Source organism: Pogona vitticeps, chromosome 5 (genome assembly GCF_051106095.1).
Source record: "Pogona vitticeps strain Pit_001003342236 chromosome 5, PviZW2.1, whole genome shotgun sequence".
NCBI lineage: Eukaryota > Metazoa > Chordata > Lepidosauria > Squamata > Agamidae > Pogona > Pogona vitticeps.
The window spans coordinates 158285464-158310521 of record NC_135787.1 but is presented as its reverse complement, the minus strand read 5'-3'; the positions used below and the strand labels follow the sequence as shown (position 1 = coordinate 158310521).

The following is a 25058-nucleotide window of genomic DNA, read 5'->3' as shown; positions in this document are numbered from 1 at the left end:
TAAGAATGAAGGAATGCTATTAGCAAGACTTCATTTGAGCTAGGGTTTCTGAGTACCTGTTCTCACAACTTTGTTCATATGCCAATGCCCAGGCTTCTATCATGTGGAATGCTAATCAAGTACACTTAAATATGCACAGAGTACTATTTAACAACTGAGTAAAAAGAAATATAAAGTTTGCTGTTTTTGGAATATAAAGAAATGCATCAACTGGAAGTTAATGAAATACAATATTTTAGCTTCTTGGAGAGCCTTTATCATAAGAAAGAAAATGTTGACTTTCCCAGGATGGTCTACTTATAAGTGTGTGAAGATGTTCACATTATCTGACCAGATTCCTGTTAGTTTGCATTATTGTAGAAGGAAAATTATCTCTCCGTCCCCTGCCTCCAGCAGCTTTCCTTTATAAGCCTGGTCATTCATTGATTGTAAAATTCTGTTCCCAGTTCATCATGCAAACAATTGCAGGAAGATCACCCCAAAGGAGTGAAAAAATGCTGTGCAATTCTTATCAAGAGCATGTTAATAATTATTTACAAAGGTGTGGAATTCTGAGGGTTGGGTGTTTTTTTTTAACCAAAATTGTTTAAGCAGCTAAATGATGTTTGAACACTGTTATAACAAAATGGAGATTATTTGTTCTCAAAATGAAATCTTTAAAAAGAAAATGGGTAAGATGGTTGTTGTGGGTTTTTCGTGCTCTTTGGCCATGTTCTGAAGGTTGTTCTTCCTAACGTTTCACCAGTCTCTGTGGCTGGCATCTTCAGAGGACAGCAACCTGTGCTCTGGTGTAGTTTGTTTGGGAATAAGAAATAGGTAAGAAATGGCTGCGACACAAAAGTGTAACGTTTTTCCTTGAAATCCTGCTTGCCGTCATTTGCATCCTGTTGTGTGTGTGGGGTTTTTGCACACCCCTTTTGATTTTCTGTCAGAGAGGACACTCTTGCTTTGTTTCTACACTATATTTTCAATTGAAGTATTTAGCTTGCAGATATAAAAGCCAATATCAAAACAACTGGAATGACAGGAAGGTTATGAACTACATTTAGGCAGAATATGCTGTCCCCTTTCATAGGAGCATTTGCTCTTCATGAAGGTAGGAGAATATTAAAGACTTTCGGTCTCTGTGTACAAATACTAAGGATTTTCGAATGTTAACTGGGATCACTACTAAATACCAAGTGTTTTTTTCTTCTTCTTCCATGGCCCCTTACTCCCAAAAGCGGCTTTTAAGCTGCTTCAAACAAGAGCTTGGTTACCCAAGCAGCCTGGAAATATTACTTTTTGCCTTCAGAAAGAATGCTTAATTGGGAATGCCACTATATCATTAAAAGCTATGCTAATTGGTAGATTTGCACTAGCCAGCACTGCAATGAGCTGCAGCTAGAAAGCCATTGGTGTCCTATCAAATTTATCATATAGATGGTTGGCATGGATGCAGCAGAATAGAATGTAAGAAAAGGAACAGAGAGACACACTTACACACTGTTGAGTCATTCCTGAGTCCAGCTGGTCCATACTGAGACATTACCATATAGACGTACACAGTAATCTCCTACACCCATGGGCACACTGAAGGGTTTTTTATACTCTAGCCTTCCTATATTAAAACTGCCATGAAGAACTGGCAGTCACTGTCCAGCAGCATCCCACTCCAGTAAAGAGAAGGTGTTACATACTGAGTGGAAGGAATTCCTTTTCTGAAAAGATCATAATGTTGCACCTTGATGGGTTTGTAAATACAGGGTGCTACATACAATTTTTTGTTGTGTTTGTGCCTCCCATTATGCCAGTGACATGTCGTCCATTAAATGCTGGATGTGTTTTTAGAGTTAATTTCCAATGGATAACATTTTTTATCCCTTGGAACAATGTCATGATGCAGTGTTGTTCCCAATGCAACATTCTATAACAAACTAGAAAGATTCCTAAGAAGGTGGCCATGTTATTGCAATAAACACAAGAGTCTTGCGGCATCTTTCTAGTTGGCATAAGCTTTCATGAACATAGCTCACTTTTTCAGATGATGGAGTACAGTATTCAAGGCACAGGTCTATCTACAGGTCTATCTACACACTGATTCCATTTATGCAAGTGGGGCAAAATGAAATTACCTACTGAAAATGCTAATTCTATCATTAATACGAGTCGTAAACATTCAAATAGCATATATGCTGGCAATGGTAGGCTCAGTTATACAAGTCAGTTTCCCGCTGGAATATTAAAGCAATGGTTCCTGTTTACCAGACTGTCTGTTTTAGCTTAAGGCAGCAGCCACTAATTCTATCTCAGAATCATGTTGAAAAAAATCACGTAGGCTAGATACACTAGTAATACAGTAGGACCACAGGATCCATATCCACCAATTCACTTATTCACAGTCTGAAAATATTAAAAATTAAAAAAAGAAAATTCCTAGAAATACAGATTTCTAAAGATAAAGTTACCAGAACTGGCCACTAGAGAGAGCCAGAGACCATGCTACATATAACATTCACTATTAAAATAGTATTTGCTATACAGTGGTGCCTTGACTTAGGAACTTAATCCATTCCAGAAGACGGTCATAACTCGAAATGGTTGTAAGTCGAAGCACCATTTCCCATAGGAATGCATTGAAATGTGATTAATCAATTCTAGCTGGGGGGGAAATCACACAAACACACAAAAAAACACTGCAAGACCCATCAGAGACACAATTAATCCATTACAGCCAAAGGGGGGAAAAAACCAAAAAGCAAACAAACCTTGCAAGACCCATCAGAAATCCAATCCGCCCCCAAAAAGCAAACAAACCCTGTAAGACCCATCGGAAATGGGGGGAACCCCAAAAAGCAAAGAAACCCTGCAAGACCCATCGGAAATGGGGGGAACCCCAAAAAGCAAAGAAAACCTGCAAGACCCATCGGAAATGGGGGGGGGGACAAAAAAAGCAAACAAAACCTGCAAGACTCATTGGGAATGGGGGAAAATACCCCCAAAAGCAAACAAACCTTGCAAGACCCATCAGAAATTGGGGGGGACCCGAAAGCAAACAAACCCTGCAAGACCCATCGGAAATGGGGGGAAAAACCCAAGAAGCAAACAAACCCTGCAAGACCCATCGGAAATGGGGGGGAAAGCCAAGAAGCAAACAAACCCTGCAACACCCATCGGAAATGCAGAATCTCCTCCCCCCAAAAAAACAAAGACTGCAAGACCCATCACAGCACAGAAACATAACCCCACCACCCAGCCCAAAACCACGCTGCAAACCCCACCCAGAACAGGCAATTTTTAAAAAGCAGAAAGCAGCACCTTACATTACCAAGCAGTGCAAAGCCTCCTCAGAACGCACACTTTCTAACCGCTGGGGCGAAAGAGCTACAAAGAAGCAGCCTCTTCGCCGCCCACAGTTAGCAGTTTGAATTCCCTGCCCCTTGCCCTGCCTTTTTTCCAATAGTAACTCGAGGCTCCGGCTGCAAGTTGAAGCAAACTTTTTGTGGCCGGAGCTGGTCGTAACTTGAATTGGTCGTAAATTGGGACGTTCGTACGTCGAGGCACCACTGTAATTCATGTTTTTCAGCATCTGCAGAGAGGCTTGGAATCAATCATCTGTGGATATGGGGTCTTACTGTAATACAGACAAACCTGGATGCATGAGCTGATTAATATATGTAATGAGATTTTTAAAAAACTATCTTTGCTTGAGGCAAGAGCGATAGAGCTGAGTCTCTTTATATAATCTGTCCATATATAACAATAAGCTCCCAACTCAGAAAAGTGAAGAATGTGTCATTTTTCAGCATGAACCAGTGATAACTTTGAGTAGTTTTAGGTGGAACTATAGATTACAAGAAGTGGGGTTTTGCTTTTTGTTTTGGGTTTGTCCAGCAGAAAATTGTTCCTGAGTGCCAGTCTTGTTCTGTTCAATTGCTTCTTTACTTTGTTGCGTGGATATTGCTGTGTGAGAAATGACTTACTTAAACCTGCAAGTAAAAAGTCTCCATGTGATGAGTATGAACACACCTGCTTGTATCATAGGACTCAGCTGCAAACAACTTATGTCATAATGTGTTCTGGGTAGAAGCTAATAATTTGCTTACTTTTAGTACTGTAGCATTAAGCGAAAATATCAAACAGGAAATATTACCATTAAATATTATCAGTAAATAGAATATATTTATTGAAGTAAATAACTAAGTGGGATTCTTACTTGTACTTATAGAATTCTTGAATTTCAAGAATGTATTTCAACACTGACGTAGGACAAAGTTGCTTCATTAAAAATAAAACTGTGGGAGACAGGAAATTTATTCTCTTCTTTATATACATCAATAGCCGCCTCTAAGGAAAGACCAGAGATCTGTTCAGGAAAATTGGAGATATTAGAGGAACATTTTGCGCAAAGATGAACATGATAAAAGACAAATATGGGAGGGACCTAACAGAAGCAGAAGACGTCAAGAAGAGGAGGCAAGAATACACAGAGGAATTATATCAGAAAGATTTGGATATCCCGGACAACCCAGACAATGTAGTTGCTGACCTTGAGCCAGACATCCTGGAGAGCGAAGTCAAGTGGGCCTTAGAAAGCCTGGCTAACAACAAGGCCAGTGGAGGTGATGGCATTCCAATTGAACTATTTAAAATCTTGAAAGATGATGCTGTTAAGGTGCTACATTCAATATGCCAGCAAGTTTGGAAAACTCAACAGTGGCCAGAGGATTGGAAAAGATCAGTCTACATCCCAATCCCAAAGAAAGGCAGTGCCAAAGAATGCTCCAACTACCGCACAATTGCACTCATTTCACACGCTAGCAAGGTTATGCTCAAAATCCTACAAGGTAGGCTTCAGCAGTATGTGGACCGAGAACTCCCAGAAGTACAAGCTGGATTCCGAAGAGGCAGAGGAACTCGAGACCAAATTGCTAACTTGCGCTGGATTATGGAGAAAGCCAGAGAGTTCCAGAAAAATATCTACTTCTGCTTCATTGACTATGCGAAAGCCTTTGACTGTGTGGACCACAGCAAACTATGGCAAGTTCTTAAAGAAATGGGAGTGCCTGACCACTTTATCTGTCTCCTGAGAAACCTATATGTGGGACAGGAAGCAACAGTCAGAACTGGTCATGGAACAACTAAGTGGTTCAAAATTGGGAAAGGAGTACGGCAAGGCTGTATACTGTCCCCCAGCTTATTTAACTTGTATGCAGAATACATCATGCGGAAGGCTGGACTGGAAGAAGCCCAAGCCGGAATTAAGATTGCCGGAAGAAATATCAACAACCTCCGATATGCAGATGATACCACTCTGATGGCAGAAAGTGAGGAGGAATTGAAGAACCTTGTAATGAGAGTGAAAGAGGAGAGTGCAAAAAACGGTCTGAAACTCAACATCAAAAAAACTAAGATCATGGCCACTGGTCCCATCACCTCCTGGGAAATAGAAGGGGAAGATATGGAGGCAGTGTCAAATTTTATTTTCCTGGGCTCCATGATCACTGCAGATGGAGACAGCAGCCCCGAAATTAAAAGACGCCTTCTTCTTGGGAGGAAAGCGATGACAAATCTTGACAGCATGTTGAAAAGCAGAGACATCACCTTGCCAACAAAAGTCCGAATAGTCAAAGCTATGGTTTTTCCTGTCGTGATGTATGGAAGTGAGAGCTGGACCATAAAGAAAGCAGACCGCCGAAGAATTGATGCCTTTGAATTGTGGTGCTGGAGGAGGCTCTTGAGAATCCCCTGGACTGCAAGGAGAACAAACCTATCAGTTCTAAAGGAAATCAACCCTGAGTGCTCACTGGAAGGACAGATCCTGAAGCTGAGGCTCCAGTACTTTGGCCATCTCATGAGAAGAAAAGAGTCCTTGGAAAAAACCCTGATGTTAGGAAGGTGTGACGGCAAGAGGAGAAGGGGACGACCGAGGATGAGATGGCTGGACAGTGTCTGCGAAGCAACCAACATGAACCTGACACAACTCCGGGAGGCAGTAGAAGACAGGAGGGCCTGGCGTGCTCTGGTCCATGGGGTCACGAAGAGTTGGACACGACTAAATGACTAAACACACAGCCGCCTCTTCCTGGTCATTATGTGATTAGGTGCTTTGCTCGCGAAGGTGAAACCCTGTGTTGATAAAGGTGGATCCTGTCAGAATCCATCAACTTCACGGTCCTGGAATCCAGCTATTTTAGGATCCCAGACACCTTCCCCATGTGTTGTCCCAACATTAAGACTTATTAGAAATGGCGTATCAGGTATTGAACAATTTTAGCATTTTCTGAAAATAAAATCTGGGAATGGAAGTTTGTGTAGATTATTTTAAGCCAGCAAATATCTGTGTGGGTGGCATAAGCATATTAGTGCAGATTATCAGGCAAATGAGGAAGAGCTGACCCTTTCCAAAATATAGAAAAGCTTTTACATTAGCAAAGTTTAATGTACGTACTTTCTTCAGTCCTGCTGGAAGGCAGATACAAGAACATTCCCTATTAAGAGCGCTTATGTCCTTGTGAGGCTGGTGTGGTGGAGACGGTTAGCCATGTATTGCTCCTTCTATACTGGTATCCGTGGCACTTTTATTCGTCCAATTTTGCAAAGCATCCCCAGTAGAGATGATGAGTACTATACATGTTATCTGCTGGCAGACCAGTGTCCATCAGTAACGATTAAAGTGGCCAGTTTCCGTGCAGCAGCACTAGTCTGCAGGCGAGAAATGGTGCCTTAATCCTGTAGATATAGACATGTATGTATGCATATATGAATATGTATGAACTGGGGGTAGGGGTATGCTCCTAACAATTATTTATGGAATTTGTTTCCCTAAGAGTCTGCCGCACATAATGTATATTATAGTTGTATTGATTCTGTTTATTTTTGTGCGGTTGTTCTGTGTTATTCACATCTGATCTGTTGATCGTAATAAAGTATTATCTTTTTGACATCAGGGACCGGTTTAGTTGAAGACCATTCTCCCAAGGACCGGGGGGGGGGGTTTGTACTTGTTATGCGGTAGGTTGTTGGAAGATAGCTTTGAATCAAACTCATAAAGGGAACAACGAGCAGGAGCAGGAGGTGAGCTGCAATTGAAGCTCCGCCTCCTGTCAGATCAACAGCAGCATTAGAACCTAATAGGAGTGCACTAACAGGAGGCGTAGCTTCGCTTGCTGCTCACCTCCTACTTGCCGCTCATCTGTCCTGGTGGTCCAGTCCTTCCAAGGACACAGATTGAGACCGGTTCACAGCTCACAGGTTGGGGACCTCTGTTGTATACAAAGAGTTTGGACTTCAATGACTGTAATCTCCAGAGCTGTGAAAGATCACTGATGTTCATAAAACTGTTGTCAGCCAAAGCAGGCAATACCGAGCTACATAAGCTAATGGGAGGATTTGATATAAGGCGTATCATGGACTATAAGTAATGAAAGAAAGGATCTTATCCCAGAACTTGCTTGGGTGAGAGACTGAACATTGGCGGGCCCAGGCCTAAATTCAGTATTGGTGCTGCAGTGCTATTGTGAAGGGACTTCCTTGTTCTATCCTCTCTCCGTCAGATATCAGAGATGTTTCGAAACTTGCACTGGATACTTTTTCACTCTGTATCATAGTTTCTGAGGTGTATAGGAGTCTGCAATTGGAAGAAGAGATAACTCTCTGTTTTCACTGGATTTCATTGTTTCAGAAGTGGAAGGTTTGATCATATTCACAGGATTACATTAAGGCTAGTCTTCCACCTTCTTTGGACCCATGGCAATTTGCATACAGGAGAAATAGATCTACTGATGATGCTGTGTCCATCGTACTCCATACTGTATTGAGCCACTTAGAACAACAGGGAACTTATGCGAGGCTGTTGTTTGTGGATTATAGCTCTGCTTTTAACACCATTCTACCAAATAGGTTGTTTTTAAAAATGATCAACCTGGGATTACCTCAGGAGATCTGCATGTGGATAAAAGATTTTCTGACAGATAGGCCACAGTCAGTAAGGATGGGATCCCACCATTCTTCTACCCTGGTACTAAGTACAGGAGCTCCCCAGGGCTGCTTGCTAAGTCCCTTCCTCTATTCCCTGTACACACATGATTGCACCCCACTATAGAACACCAATGCAATTATTAAATTTGCGGATGATACGATAGTGGTGGGACTCATAAATAAGAACAATGAGTCTGCTTATAGAAAGGAAGTACAAAGATTGATACTATGGTGTGAAGAAAATCATCTCACACTTAACATCAAAAAAACTAAAGAACTCATAATTGATTTTAGGAGGAAGAGAAATGTACATTTACCACTGTACATAAACGGTGAGGAAGTGGAGAGAGTTGGTAGTTTTAAATTTCTGGGTACTTACATCTCAGAGGACCTCTCATGGACTATAAATGCCAACATGCTAATAAAGACGGCACACAAGAGGCTGTATTTCCTGAGAATGCTCGGGAAGTTAAATTTATCACAGCATTTACTTCTGTCCTACTATCGTAGCACCATTGAGAGTGTCCTAACCTATGGCATTCTGGCATGGTTTGGGAGTAGCTCTGTAGCGGACAAAAAAGCTCTACAGAGAACCATTAAAATTGCCCAGAATATCATCGGGCTCCAGCTACCAACCCTGGATGACATCTTCACACCCCGCTGTCTGAGGAAGTCACACAGCATCCTTAGAGACTCTTCCCATCCTGCTTATAACTTTTTTGAACTGTTACCGTCTGGCACAAGATATAGAACAATTAAGACTTGGACCACACGTTTTCTAAATAGTTTTTATCCTAGAGCTATAATTGCAATTAATAATGAGCTTAAAGACCACCAGTAGTGAATAATTAGTTGGACTGTGTTACTTGGCCTGAGGTGTAGATGTTTGTATTTTTAATGGGGAATTTTTAGTGGGCGGGGAGTGTTTGGGGAATGTTATGTGTGTGCTTGTGTCTGGTCTCTGGGTGTCTGTGAATTTCGTTGTATGGGTATACTGTGTATATACTTACAATGACAATAAATTATATTATTATTATTATTATTATTATTATTATTATTATTATTATTATTATTATTATTATTATTATTATTATTATTATTATTATTATTATTATTATTATTATTTATCATCATCATCATCATCATCATCATCATCATCTTGCCTGTAGTGTTCTGTACATTCTACTGCTAATTGCTTAATGAGATGGCAGAATTGATACCATTGTCAGGTTGGGGAATCTGATATCTGGACATGTCCTTAAGAGCCCTATAGAATTTTATTTATTTATTTATTTATTTATTTATTTATTTATTTATTTATTTATTTATTTATTTATTTATTTATTGTATTTATAGACCTCTAGGGAAAAATCAAAACCCTGTGTGTGTCACAGCTGGCATCTATCCCATTTTTATATATTACATACATAAAAACATAAGCAAAAACATACAAACTTTTAAAAAAACGTAAAGCACAAAACAACAAAAGCAATTAGACAAAACACGCTCCCCCACTCCAGGACCATTTGGCAATGTAACTGATTTTCCTCCATTTATGGAACCCCATTCCCCTTCCAAATTTGCATTCACTCTTGTGAAGATATATATCCTTTCTCTTTTATTAATATAAACAAATTCTTCCCCAATATCTATAAAAACATCATTACAGTATCAATCTTTAATGTTACATGTTAATTTATTATTAAGAGTAGACTTTGGTCTAGATGGGCAGGGTATAAATCTAATTAATAAATATTAATAGCTGTACAGTATTCCAAACCTCTCTGTAAGGTAAAGGTAAAGGTTCCCCTTGACAATTTTTGTCTAGTCGTGTTCGACTCTAGGGGGCGGTGCTCATCCCCGTTTCCAAGCCATAGAGCCAGCGTTTGTCCAAAGACAATCTTCCGTGGTCACATGGCCAGTGCGACTTAGACACGGAACGCTGTTACCTTCCCACCAAAGTGGTCCCTATTTATCTACTTGCATTTGCATGCTTTCGAACCGCTAGGTTGGCGGGAGCTGGGACAAGCGACAGGAGCTCACTCCGTCGCGTGGATTCGATCTTACGACTGCTTGGTCTTCTGACCCTGCAGCACAGGCTTCTGCGGTTTAGCCCGCAGCGCCACCACCTCTCTGTACCATTAATTAAAACCATACCTTATTTTCCAATTCTTACTTACCATTAATCTTGCTCTTGTTAATAAATTTGAAGTTAATTCAATTAGGTTGCTTTTTATCAAATATTGATAAAAACACTATTTTAGAGCATACCTCTAAATTTTACTTAGTCATTTCATTTATTTCCTTGAAAACCAATTGCCAAAATTCAAATATATTCTCACATTCCAAACACATATGAAAATAAGTACCTATTTTCTGACATCCTTTTCAACATAACTTAGAATAATTAATATCTGATTTAATTTAACCAGAGTTAAATACCATTTCCAAATTAACTTATACATTTTTCCTTTACTATTACAGACTTGTATTTCAATATTCCCATATGGCATATTATTCCAAACCACAGTACTTATTCTCCAAATAGGATTCCCATACTGTTTTAAGAAAATCATCTTGTTCCTCTGCAGCCAATATTTATGATTTTTTTACTTATTGTTCTTTCATTAACCTATTTTCATCTGCATTTTTCTTCTGTAATACCATTTCTTCCAGTCTCATGAGTTCCCTTTATTTATATTTTTTCTTTCCAATCTTGCTGCAGTTGTATAATATTAAACCAAGATTTTCTCTTTGTTCCTAGTATTTCTTTTATTTCCTGTTTCCCCCGCTATTTATAAGCAATTTTTAATCTAGTAACTTGTTTCTTTTGTAACTAATTTTTCATATTTTGTTTTACATTTTCTGGAAATTTCTCCAACTCTACAACTGGATATAATGGAGAAACTGATGAGATAAATATTTTTCTATATTTATTCTAACTTAAAAACATATTTCAAAGGGAAGGATATTCAGTATTTTTACAATACTCTTATTATGCCATATAAAAAGAGTACAGTATTTTCATGGCTCCAGTGAAATTCCTGTGATTCCATATTCAACCTTATTAATTTATTGGACTATGATATCAAGCATATGTCTTCACTGATTAACTATAGTATTTTGTGCTCCATTAGACGCACCTGACCTTAAGACGCACCTCATTTTTAGAGGAGGAACACAGGGTTTTATGTTGTTAATAAAGTATCATCAGCAAATAAACTAAATTTTACTTTATGTTAGTACGTATACTGCAAATTAATTTGTCTTCTCTAGTAACATTTGTTTACAATTGTATATCTGAAGCAAACCATATTGGGGAAATCTTTGACTAATACTATGGCCTAGGTCAGAGATGGCGAACCTATGGCACGTGTGCCACATCTGGCACGTGAAGCCCTTTCTTCTGGCACGCGAGTGAGTGGCCTACCCACCCATCCTTGTGGAAACAAACCTTTTGAAGTGACTGCAGCTGGGATTCCCCCTTTCTCTTCCTGTTCCGTGTCCTTTAACTTCCTGACCGTCCCCATGATTCCCCCTTTAACTTCCTGTCCATCCCCATGATTCCCCCTGAAACTGCCACTTCCTGTTCCGGTTCTGGTCTTCCGGGCAGCACGGAAGCCACTGGTTTCTTCCCTACCCCCTCATTTTGGACACTCGAGCCAAAAAAGGTTTGCCTCCACTGGCCTAGGTATATCTGTTCTGTTATACCATCATTTACCAATACCATTGTAGCACTGACTGAATATATTTGATCTAATAATGATCATCATATACCATCAAGTCAATTCTGACTTATGGTAACCCTTTTCAGGATTTTCTAGGTAAAAAATACTCAGAAGTGGTTTACCATTCCCTTCTTTTGGGGGCATCCTAAAGTGGCACAGCTTGCCCACGACTACACAGGATGGCTCTTCTCTCAGGATGCACAGTAGGGATTGATCTCTCAACCTCTAACTTTGCAGCCAGATACCTAAACCACTGAGCTATCCAGCCGGCATAATTGAGCTATCATACATTTAAATCTCCCCCACCAAACCTAATATTTTCATTATCATTTTTAATGTCCATTCCACACAATCAAATGCCTTGAAAATATCCAATAAATTTTTTCCTGTCTTCACCTTTTGTTTTCTTACTAAATATATAATGTTTAAGATTCTCCTGATCAAATTTATCATTTGTCTTCCTATTATAAACCCACTTTGGTTTTCTTTAATATATTTACGTAGTAATAAAATTATCCATTCACTTTGTTTTTTCTTTTTTGATGTTCAGCCATGAATATAGTTTCATAAATGGTCAAAAGGACACCAAAAATGCACAGGAAGAAGGTATCCAGAGGCTTAGGGAAATTCTCTGTTTCCAGAAATAGAAAAAAATATTTAGAAAAATATTTTAAAGGGTGCATAAGTAAGTAAGAAATCAGTATGCTCTGAGGGTGCTGATTTCTGGAGGGATGGAGGGGTAAAGGGAACTGCACAGTGGGAAGAAAGAGTAGAGTATCCTGCAAAAGATAGCTAATTGGGCTGACCACTAGCCACTCTACACCACAGTATTTTCTTGAAGATCGCAATTGTAAAATTAATTTGAAAGTAAGTGCAATCAGTTACGCAGAAAATACAGTAGAAAAAAGAAACACAACATTAGCAGTTAAACATAATCACTAAAGGGACATGGTGGTGCTGCGGGTTAAACCGCAGAAGCCTCTGTGCTGCAGGATCAGAAGACCAGCAGTCGTAAGATCAAATCCACGTGACGGAGTGAGCTCTCCTGACTTGTCCCAGCTCCTGCCAACCTGGCAGTTCAAAAGCATGTAAATGCAAGTAGATAAACAGGTACCATCACAGTGGGGAGGTAACGGCATTCTGTGTCTAGTCATGCTGGCCATGTGGCCATGGAAACTGTCTTTGGACAAACACTGGCTCTATGGCTTGGAAACGGGGATGAGCACTGCGCCCTAGAGTCTGACACGACTGGACTAAATGTCAAGGGGAACCTTTACTTTTACCTGTCATCACTAAATGAAGCTTATTGTTCATTACAAGCTTGGAAAAAATATATTTGTTTTAAACTGGCCCTTAGACTGGATAAGAAGAGCACTGGGCCAGCATAATTCAGGGAAGCAATTCCACAGTTAAGGAGCTAGCACAGGAAAGATGCATCGAGACAAGCCTTTGATCGTAATGGTTGTGCAGGTTTATATTAGAACAGATATCCTGTAACACTCAGATCCAAAGATTTAAAGATACAGGTAAGTGTAGATATATCTACCACTGATGGGATGTATCCTATGTGACTAGTTAGGTTCTGGAATATGCAATGTGTTGATGTGGATAGAATAACAATGTAAGATTCAGGAAACCTGGGTTCAGATTGCCATGAAAATTCACCTGTAGGTTGGTACTGCTGGAAATAGGGGATAAGCAAAGCACTTACCTCCAGCTTCTTTGGTGTCTATGCATGATTGAGAGAGGGAGCCCTGGCCCAGTCTTGCCAAAGGACTGGATTTCCTGCCCTCCTGTTCACAAGGGATGCTTCCCTGAAACCAGCAAGTGCTGCCTTTCCCAGCCCCCCTCCCCCCCGGCTTCTACATTTCACTGGAAGCTGCTTCCCTCAGAGATATCAGACCAGGCCTGTATATAGCATAGTCTCTGTTTCCATCTAGTGGTCAGTCCTGATAACACACCTTGGGAATGTGTATTTTTGGTGTTTTTTTTAAAAACAGATAAATGCAACTATGGGTACAGATCCCATGGATATGGCTGTCCTACTGTACACAACACATACACAAGTTCTGATAAGTAATCTAGCTCCTGTATTCTGCACCAGTTGCAGCTTCTGGCTACAAAGATTTCTACTTCCCACATACAAGGTATTGCAGTACTCTAATCTAATATGGATATTACTAGGGCACACTTCACTATGGTAACTCTGCATTTGTCCAAAAGGAATCACTACTGCCTCAACAACCTTAGCTGGAGTCAGTCCTTGTCTTGGGTGACATCTGGGCTGGATCTCATAGCATCCCTTTTGTTAGGTTGGAGTGATTATGGTACTGTTCCATGACACAACTGCGCGAGTGTGACATGCCCACTACAGGTGTGACCCCCCCTGAGCATGACATGCCCACCGCACGTGTGTTGATCCGTATCCATGGCCCAGTTCCAGCAAGCCCATGGACTGGCACTAGGCCGCAGACCAGGGGTTGATGACCCCTGCTTTAGAGGACTGAACCTACTTCTGACCAAACCACCAAGTCGTCATCATCCCCTCCTCCTCGTAAAAAAACTCTTGCCCTTTAGTGGCAACATTTTTTTAAAAAAAAAGTTATAAATTTGGAGTAGGGGACAATATATCAAAAATATCATGCTCCTTAGAAGACACAAGAGGATTTTTAAAAAAAATAATAGAGGGGTTTGGAGGGTTCTGAAGATGGAAGTGGGAAGGTTCATGTTGCCTAAGGGTTATACTCTGCCAACTCCCACCAAATCTCTGGATGACTTGCTTCAACAGTTGCATGTTAGAGCCAAAAGTGAAGGATGACAGAATTCAGCCCCACAGCACAATGGTGAAGAGCAAGAGTCCCTCAGCACCTCTTTTGGGGACTTACCTGCCAGCCAAAAATGAAGCCACCAGACCATAGTGCTTCCAGTTTGCATATCCAGCAGGCTGGTAGAAGAAAACCTTGACTGATATTCAGAAGTATTAAAAGCTTCTGAGAGACACAGGAGAATAAGCAAGTGTTGTCCTCCCACACATTTCTCCCAATATAGTCATCCATCCAGGGCTGCTCAATCCATAGTAGCCGTTTAGTCAGGAACTGCTTTCCTTATTGTGTTGGGAAATTGTTACTAACTCTTGACATATCACTGTTTTCCGGTATGTTTTCCCCTCAAGGCTGGCTCCTGTTTAGTCAGACTAAACCCATTTAAATTAATGGAAGTGTCCACTAAGGTAAACCTATTTATTTCAATGGGTCTCTTCTCAGTATGATGAAACCTGGATGCAACTCTCAAATCTTAGCTTTTGTTTCAGAAGAATGGGACAGTGGCACACTGTAGAACATTGTTAGTGACATTGTTGTCTTCTTTGAGGCTCCTTTCCACTAAGGCCTCTTGGCAGCTTTGGCTCCTAGGTAGGTGGTGGGCGGGATCAATCTGGCTGTGGGAAGGAATCAGTTTTTGCAGAAGCAATTCCTGGAGACTCATCCTGGGCACCAACAAACAAAGCAGGGGCAAGCCGCCCCCCCCCCCTTGGCTGCTGAACAAGCTGTAGCTGGGGGCACCGATTTTTCTTAATCCGCTTACCCATTTCTGAAGAAGGGGCTTCAGATACTGTCGGTTTTTTGTTCGGGATGGGGGGGATCCGTGAGGAGCTCCTTGATCCCCAAGATCCCTCCAGCCTGGGCCTCTTATGTGAAGCCCCTCTTGTACTACCCACCGGAGAGACATCTGCAAGGGGAAACCCCTGCCTACTACCCTTGTAGCAACGGAGAATCAAATCCCACCCTGTCGCTTCGCGTTCAACCGCTACAGAAGCTAATTTCTTCCTTTTAAAAAGGTTGTCTTGTAATTGGAAACCGCACTCCGAAGCAGTAACTGTACCGCTCTCGAAACGTGCGCTCTGTCCCTTGATTTGCGTAGTCGTTAACTACACGTGCCTCCTCTTCTAGTTGTTGGTATAAGGCCGTACGCATTTAAATGGCTACTGCATTACTCCCGCTAGTTCGAACCCACTCTTTACTCCTGAAGTCTGTCTGGCGTCTTGAGACTCCGTCAGTGTGAATGGGCGTCAGGCTCGGTGCCAGGAAGGCGGCATTTGCCTCAGCTGTGTAGATACGCTGAAAACCAATCTCCTTTCCCCGAGTCTACGGTGCAGGGAAGAGCGAGGGCCGCTCCGCTACTCTCTGCGCCCCTCCCGTGTGTGTGTGTGTGTGTGTGTGTGTGTGTGTGTGTGTGTGAGAGAGAGAGAGAGAGAGAGAGAGAGAGAGAGAGAGAGAGAGAGAGAGAGAGAATAGGTACGTAGGCGCGCGTACACACACACCCGAGGCGGTGGGGGGAGGAGGTTACAGATGTCGTGAACCTTTCTTCTCTCGAGCCTCCGGGGGCGGGAAGAGAGCCGTGCTGGCGGGACAGTGATAAGTGGGTCCCGGGGCGGCAGAGGCAACCGCTGCAGCGCGGAGGGTCCTTTGAGTGGCGGTATGTGGGCCCCCGTCGAGCAGCAGCAGCCCAGCAGCCGCTCCCCTCTCCCTGTGCAGGCGAGAGCGGAGGAGACACACGGAGAATATCCATAGTAACAGGGGATGCGAGAGCAGGGAGGGGAGGCGCAGCGGTAGAGCCACCACCGCCTTCCCGCCCGCCCGCCCGCCCGCCCGCCCGCCACCAGCGCGGCGTCCGTCCGGACTCCGCTCCGCCAGGGAGAACCCGGTGAGTGACGAGCGGCCGGGGCCCTCCTCGGCGGGACGAGAGAAGGCGCCGAGCCGTGTATGGACCAGTTTCCAGCCTCGTACAGGGCGAGCATGAGGCGGGAGCGCGGGAAAAGGGGAGAGGCGGCGGCGGCAGCGGCAGCAGCAGCAACGGGAAGGTGGGAGGAGATGGTTGGCGGGGCCGCGCTCTTTCCTCCCCTCCTCCCTCGCTCGGTGCTGCCGGCGGCTGGAGGAGGAGGAGGAGGACGGAGGGAGGGACGCTCGCTCGCTCGCTCGCTCAGCTGTGCTGCGCCCGGCTCGGTTCCGCTGCGGCGTCCCTGCCTCCTTCGCCACAAGGCGGGGAAGGAAGATGCACAAAGGCGAGGGGTAAACGCTGCAGAATATAAATATCCCCGGCTTGGCTCGCAGCCGCCCCCCCCCCCCGCTTGCCCGCGTTCGCCTCGCCACGCCACCGTCACGGCCGCCGCCGCCGCTTCTCTGTGCTTTAGGCGAGAAAGCCCGGCCGGGCAGCTGATGAGTAAGCGAGTGCGGGGATGGCAGCGCCGGGCAGCCAGGGCTTGCTGGGCTCGGGGCCCGAGGAGGGCACTCGCCGAGGGGCTGCGCTCGTTTCGAGCCCCCTCGCGGGTCGTAGGGGGGCACCGCCGGCGAGGAGGCGTCTGGCTAGGACGAGCCTTCTTTTCCCCTTGGCTCTCCGGCCGCCCGTCCCCCCGTCTGGTTGGCCATCGCTTGGTGTGCCCCAGCCCTGCGCTGTTGCCAAGTGGGCATCGGCTCCAAAGGGCAGCTCCTTTCCCTCGTTATCGGTAGCCCGTCCTCAGGAATGTCGCCGGCGACTAAATATAGCGTTGTCTTTAAAAAAGAGAGAGAGAGAGAGAGAGCAGGGAGAAGATGCGGAGAGACAAAGAGGGTGCCAAATGTGCCTTGCATGCCAGGTAGCGCTAAAAGGCGCCCGGAGGAAGTGGTCCTGACGGGCGGCGGCGGCGGCAACAACCAGGGTCTCTCTCTTCTCTCTCCCCCCCCCCCCCGATCGCCTCTGAGGGGGCCGGAGCGGTGCTGGGAAAGCTTTTGTCTCCAGGAGGCTCGCTCCATGTATATTTAAGCAGTGATTAAAAGTGGACATGTTCTTTTTAGTGATGCATCCGGGAGAGCAATAGCGCAGCATGCAGAGCCGGCAGTCGCTTCTTCTGGGGGAAGATTGTCAGCGGCATTTACGTGGGGAAGTTCTGCTTTCAAGGGCTTGATAACACTCGCTTTGGTCTTCAAACTTGTTAAGGAGTGGAGGCCTCGCGGGGATCGAGGGCTTGCAGGTCCGCTTCTGGTGCCCCTTGTTTCTTAAATCGGTCATAGGTGCTCCCTTTCAGGTTTGGCATACCTACAGATTGAAGCCTTGTTTCAATGTAAGCATGAAACGAATACAGTTTTAAATAACAGAAGATTGCACTTTCTGGCTTTTCTTCTGAATAAGTGGGACATCGTTTTGTGTCTATTAAACCTTTGTTGGGGTATCATTCCACCATATAACTGACCAAATTACAGTACTATTGTGTGGTAACATTTTTTACAGGTGTAATTTCCTTAGGCCTCATAAACAATGGTGGTGCAATTCCATTTCCTTCAGTGTGAGTAGTTACTAACGTAAGAGTTGTTTTACATTTTACAATTTGGTGTCAAGATGTGTATTTCTTCTCAGAAAAGATAGGATATTTATTCTGTAAAGCCTGCAGGAAGTGTTATTTATTGCAAACTGTGTACTCTTGGCAAATAATCATGCTGCAGTTCACAATTTTTTCTTCCACATAGAAGTCTGCATAGGAAAAAAAATGTGAAGTGGGGAGCTCTCTTATTGTTCTATTCAAACAAAACAATAGAGGACATATGTGTTTGACAGCCTGAACACATAGGATGATATACATTTCCATCTGAGGGGGACAGAGTTCTGTGAAGCAACTTGCCCCTTTAACCATCTCGGGGGCTGGTTTTTATAACTGTTTTTCTACATGGATGTGATCAAATATCTAGGAGCATAGTGGTCAGCAGTGGGAAGATTGAAACTTTTCTATTGGGAATGTGGTGGTTCCTTGGTATGAACACAGGCCATTGTTTGTGGGAGAGCATTTCTAAAATTGCTTGTGAGGGAATATTTAATTTATCTTAAAGTTAACCCTTTGACATTGTAGGCAGAACTAGTTAGGATCTGTTTTAAGTATTATTGTTCAGAAATGTGTTAAGGTTATTGTCCTGTAATGTATTATGATTGTAACATAGGAGTTTAGCCAGTAGAATGAAACCTTGGCACAACAGGATGGCTTTCTGTTTCTCAATCTATCTCAATATAAGTCAGAAGCTTTTAAAAAAGCAAATAGGCGTTTATTTTCAAAGCAGGAGACCTTGATCCTGTGCTGTTTAATTATCATGTGTTGTAAAACTCTGTTTTAATGGATACATAAAAATTTTAATGAAGCTATAAATTGGAGACTCATTGTTTCAGCTGATGATATTTGGTGGTTATTTTACAGTTTATAATTGACAAGTCTGGGCACTTTCTTTTGATCTATGTGTGCAGGAAGTGGCTTTGCAGACAGGTGTTTAACTTTTCACAGACAGGCATCTTAAGTCAGATTCTTGAGTAAAACAGGTCTGAGGAAGTTGTTGTTGAATGAGAATCCTGAATGCAAGTGTGGTGTCGGAATAATTTTGAATGGTATAAAGGGCATGTACTTTGCTAGCTTTTAAAAGGCCAGCTTAGTCACCAGAGGCTTTAACTGTTACAGTGGTTAATCTGTTGTGCATGTATTAAGGTTTGGAATGCATCTAAAGAAAATAAAAAATAATAATTTCAGAGAGATGATTTCAATATTTTTTTGTCCAGTAACAGCAATACAGTATTCCTGTTAAGCACCTGAGAGAGAACTTAAAACAATGGGGAAATTTTGGAAAACAGGTAGCTCATGAAACATATTCCAAACTAAGGAATAACCCTAACCCCTTAGTCTTTAGAAAAGCTAGGGTGACATAAGTGGCCTAATATTCAGAATACTCTTATGAGGATAGTGTCCACAGAAATGGATGGACTTCCTATAGCTGGAGTTCTTTACATGTTATGTGCAAACTCAGTTCACAAGTCACAGATGAAACATACTAAGCACTAAACCATATACTAAGCATGTATTGGAATATTACTTTTGAGATGTTGTTGAACTGGAAAAATGGGTGGGATCAAAATGAAATTCCTGGGACTGCCTGCATCTGAAAACATGTACACAACAGTTACAAGTGACTCAATTCTTAAAAGTGAAAGTGTCTGTGAGACACAACTGCAAAGACTATAATCTTATGCATCCATTTACAAAAAGTTTGGCTCTACAGTTCTCTGCATGTTTACCCAGATTTGTATTTCACAGCATTCAGGAGTATTTGTTTCAAGGAAAATGTACATGGGATTGTATCCTTCAAGTGGCTTGAAATTGGTGAATGTAGTGGAGAATTAGGATCTGATGTGATGTTGCTGAAGTGACCAGACATGATTACACAGTGCTATCAAACTGAATTTATATATAAGCAGAAAGCATTCATGAGATTTCAGTATAGTCACTTTTGACTTCAGATAAGGAAATGTCTCTGTGACAAAGGGATCAGTTTAAAAGGAGTCTGAAAGGGAAAGTTGAGGTCAGATTTCTCCAGATTGCTTTGTCAATGTATACCACAAGTCACAAGGTACTGCTAACCACACTTGCCTGGTTAATGTACAGTGTCAAAGGACTCCTTCAAGAAATGGAAATTTTGCCAAAATGGTAAAAAACAACAACAACAAAGGAACATAAACTTGCACAAAAGAAATTTAGGAAGCAGTTATGAAGATCATATTGCCAGTAACATCAAAGTTGAAATATATATTTTTTTAAATTGAGACTGGAGAATAGGTTGCGAAGGTGATTGATAAGAATGTTAACAGTGCTACAGGAGAAAATCCAGGCTTGAATTGATATTTTCAGGAAGGAAATGGGGCAATTAGCAATTACATTTTAGACTTTATTAAGTGATTATTTTAGACTTTATTAAAAGAGGGGAATATATCAATAGTTCTAGATGACATCCACCTGAGAGTTTTTAAACTTCATATGCTTATATTTGAACAAAATACATGTCTCTAAGATTGGCCTCTGAACTGGAGGACCTAACCATGGTTGATATGCTACTACTTTTTGAATAGGGATCTGCGGTGGTGGTTTTGTAGGAATCATAAGCCAGTTAGCTTAATGTCTGTTCCAAGTGAATCAGCGGAACAAAATTATCAGATATATATAAAAAGGCCAGTCTTGTGTATAGTAATCAACATGGCTTCTGAAAATGGAAGCCTAATGCATTAATCTTTTAGAGTTCTGTAAGGGTTTATAGGCACTGTTTACTTAGTTTCAGAAGTCTCTTGACAGTGTTTGACACCAAAGAGTCCAAATATAGCAGTCATGGGATAAGGAAACATATCCTTAATTATTTATTCTCTTTGTTTGAAGAATCGGGGTGTGATATCCAATCCACAGCTGCCTCAGCTGTAACTTTAAAACAACAACTCTAACACATCCTGATCCAGGATTGCATGATGGTTTTTTTAGTGGACTATAACAGTATTGCCTATGCTCTGTTTTATTCCTAATAACAGGGAGAGCAGGAGCTCATTCTGGCTCTAAGGGGAATGTATTTCATAGACAAGAGTTTTCATAGTCTCTTGTCTAAAGGTCCCTAATAATTCTGTACAGTAACTTGGACAGAACACCTCACACTCTTAGTAACTTGCTGCTGTTAGCAAGAAAGAAAATTCTTGCTGTGTTGCTTGTTGTTGTTTTTTGTTTGCTTTTCTGCAAGAAAATCAACCCAAAAAGTAAGCGGTTGGAGAGGAAGATAATGATCCCCAAAGTGCCTCAAGAAAACTGTTGAATTTCTTCAGCCAATGAACATGAAATTGAACAGATTACATGGGGGAAATCATTATAAATAGTTAAAATATTTGGAGAAGGAACATGGGTAAGCCCCGGAAAGTAGTGCATGACAAGTAGTCTTTTTATCTAAGTAAGGTAAAGGTAAAGGTTCCCCTTGACAATTTTTGTCCAGTTGTGTTCGACTCTAGGGGGCGGTACTCATCCCCGTTTCCAAGCCATAGAGCCAGCGTTTTGTCCGAAGACAATCTTCCGTGGTCACATGGCCAGTGTGCCTTAGACACGGAACGCTGTTACCTTCCCACCGAGATGGTCCCTATTTATCTACTCGCATTTACATGCTTTCGAACCGCTAGGTTGGCGGGAGCTGGGACAAGTGACGGGCACTCACTCCGTCGCGTGGATTCGATCTTACGACTGCTTGGTCTTCTGACCCTGCAGCACAGGCTTCTGCGGTTTAGCCCACAGCGCCACCACGTCCACTTTTTATCTAAGTAATCAATAGGAAATAGAAACTGAAATGCTATTCTATAAGTTATACTGCATGAACTGTATGATGTCATCAGCTGAAATGATTTTTTCTAAAATAAAATATCTCCAATTCCCCCCACCCCTGGAAGTTCCAGGGGCTTCTCTGTAATCCTTTTAATTGTGAAGAAACCATTGGGGGGTTGCAGGATGTACGTAAGACTAATTTCTGAAAATTCCTGTTGCTGGGATGACTTTACCATTGGCAGTGATTTTTGAAAGTTCAAGATTCCTGTCGCGGTCCTGTGGCCCCTCAATGCAAGGAATTCCATGAGATCCTTAGGACCTTTGCAAGGGGTGGAATCACAGATGTTTTATTTGCCCAAAATCTCCACATCTGATGGCATCATCATTTTTATGTGGCATAAGTTATGGAACAGATTTCAGCTGAAGAATGGGAACAAATTGGTCATTTCTTATGATGGAAATAAGTAGATAATGGTATCCCCAAGATTCAGTGGGGCACATGCTTCTAAACTTGTTAATAAATTGTTAAGAGTTGAGAGTAAGCAGTAAGATGCCAAAAGTTGCTGGTGACATCATGTTTATCCTTCTGCAGGGAAAGACCTTTCTCTTCAGTCTGGCTTTCCTTTAAATTACTAATTGACCAAGGGGATTTTTTTAAAAAGATAATTTTATTCTGTGTTTTCATTGTGTTTCTAATACTGCTCTTATTATGATCTTTAATATTACCATATTTTTCCATGTATAAGACACCCCCGTGTATTAGACACCCCCCCCTTTTCTAACCCAAAATTTCTTTCTTTGCAAGAAAGTAGAGGGGGAAGGCAGGGATCAAAGCACTTTGATTCCTTCTTTCCCCCTCCACTTTCCTCACAAGGAAAATGCGAGGAAAATGTTTTCCCCCTCCACTTTCTTTGCAAAAAGTGGAGGGGGAAAGCAAGAATCAAAACACTTTGATCCCTCCCCCTTCTTAAGGTAAAGGTAAAGGTTCCCCTTGACATTTAGTCCAGTTGTGTCCAACTCTATTGCACGGTGCTCATCCCTGTCTCCAAGCCATAGAACCAGTGGTTGTCCATAGACAAGTTTCCATGGTCACGTGGCCAGCACGACTAGACACATAACGCTGTTACATTCCCACCGTAGTGGTACCTATTTATCTACTCACATTTACATGTTTTCAAACTGCTAGGTTGGCAGGAGCTCCTTACTACCATGTATAAAATGACTCTCAATTTTCTCTTTATTTTAGGAGAGTGTGTTGTTTTATACATGGAAAAATATGGTATATTTGTTTAATGATTTTTAAATACTGCAATAATTTATTATTTAGCTTTTAACTTTGTTTCTTTTAATGCTGTAAGCCAACTTTGATGCTTTAGGACAATGGTTCCCAAACTTGTGTACCCAGATGCTCTTGGACTAAAACTGCCTGAACCCTTTGCTGTGCTGGCCAGGATTTCTGGGAGTTGTAGTATAAGAACATCTATGAACACAAGGTTGGAAATCACTGCTTTAGGAGAAAGGTGACATATAAATATTTAAAGTACCATATTTGCCGGCGTACAAGATGACTGGGTGTATAAGATGACCCCCCAACATTTCCACTCAAAATATAGAGTGGATGGCTCTACTGCAGCACTGGCGGCGGCTGCCTGGGGCTCTGCCCGGGCCCGCCCTGGAAGTTCATGGCCGGCAACGAGGAGGGCGAGGAGGGGAAGCAGCGGGTGGGTGGTGGCAGCTCAGGAGGAGGGGAAGGGGAAGCAGCTCTCTGGCAGCGGGCGGGCGGGCGAGTGGGCAGCTGGCTCCGTGATGAGGAGGGCGAGAAGGAGGGGAAGTGGCTGGGCTGGCGGTGGCGGAGGAGGAGGAGAAGGGAAAGCAGCTCTCCGGTGGCGCGCAGGCGAGCGGACAGCTTTCTCAGTGGCGCAGGGTGGCGGGCAGCCCGGCGGCAGGCTCTGGCCACTCAGGCATGGTTGGCTCTGCTTCCCTTCCCCCATCTGGACCGACCGCCTGCCTGCCCGCCTGCCTTCCTCCCCTGCTGGCGCGGGGCCACGTCACTCACTCAAGAGCGGCAGCTCCTTCCTGGCCCAACTGAAGTGCACCCAGCGTATAAGATGACCCCCCCCCACTTGGAGGCATGTTTTTGGGGCCAAAAAAGTCATCTTATACGCCAGCAAATACGGTAAATGGATTTGAACAAAGACCATGTATTGCTCCAAAAAGATCAGTAAAAAATGTAGGACAAGGAATAGACATTGAATTGTCAAATGTGGTTGATTGTAAAAAAAAACAAAAAAAAAACAAAACTGTAAGTAGATGCATATTGGCACAACAAACAAAACACCAAAAATTTAATATCATATACAGCAAGATGTCTTGTAGCGCGTTTAAAGATAATTTCTTTCTATTGACAAGAGCTTTCATGTATGTAGCCAGCTTCTCCAGATGTATAGGTCATAATATTAATCTTTGCTATATGTATATGTGCTTTAATTAGACTAGCATGGCTAGTGCCTTGGACAACAACTTTACATAGACGCTGATGGGGTCTGATCTGGAAGTGACTAAGACATTGTGGGCTATGGATAGTGTAGTGATAATGTTAACCTACCATGACTGTATGAGAGAGGTGAATCTTCCATGTCAGGAACAATCAGGAAAAGGATTCAAAATAAAACATCAATATCAAAGTGTTTTTGTATCTATTTTTATGATTCAGTACAGAATAATGTGAAAATCTCTGTTCACTACATCTCATGAAGGATATTGTAGAACTGGAAGAGGTGATAGCCAAGGTGATCAAGGGACTGAAGGTCTCCCGAGGCTTGGGTTTTTTTAGCCCAAAAATAAAGATGAATGATGAGGAATAATGACAAAAGTCCATCGAACAAGGCATGGTGCAGAGAAAGCAAAGAGGGAAATGTTTTCTTCAGGATACAGAAACCTGGGGTAATTGAATGAAACTGAAGAGTGGGAACTGAAAGACAGATTAAAGGAAGTACATCTCACTGCATATAGTTAAATTAAGGAATTTGCCTTCATAGGATATAATTATGGTTGTCAAGTTAGTTTTAAAAGGAAATCATGGAGGATAATATGGCTACAGCTGTTAATGAAATCATGTAGTTGCTTTCAATATCAGAGGCACAATGCTAATGAATCAATTAGTATTGATTCAGTTAGTATTGATGAGGAACACAAATGAAAGATTACTAATATGTTTGTATACTGGGTATGGATTTTAACTGGGAATC

At 42.3% G+C, this 25058-nt stretch overlaps 1 protein-coding gene across 22 annotated transcripts in view; it reads left to right on the top strand.

Annotated features, from left to right (window-relative positions):
* Positions 1–25058, top strand: part of ANKS1B (ankyrin repeat and sterile alpha motif domain containing 1B) — a 456219-nt gene that overhangs the window by 344809 nt on the left and 86352 nt on the right. For 4 of the 22 annotated variants that reach the window (XM_078376065.1, XM_078376062.1, XM_078376060.1 and 1 more), the window contains exon 1: positions 16748–16875. The exons of 11 other annotated variants lie outside the window; for them this stretch is intronic. The gene's annotated coding sequence lies outside the window, so the exon portion shown is untranslated. Of the gene's footprint in view, positions 1–15953; positions 15980–16327; positions 16389–16747; positions 16876–17528; positions 17782–25058 lie in introns of those variants that run through there. 7 more of the 22 variants (XM_078376063.1, XM_078376061.1, XM_020803326.3 and 4 more) reach the window with 5 other exon arrangements.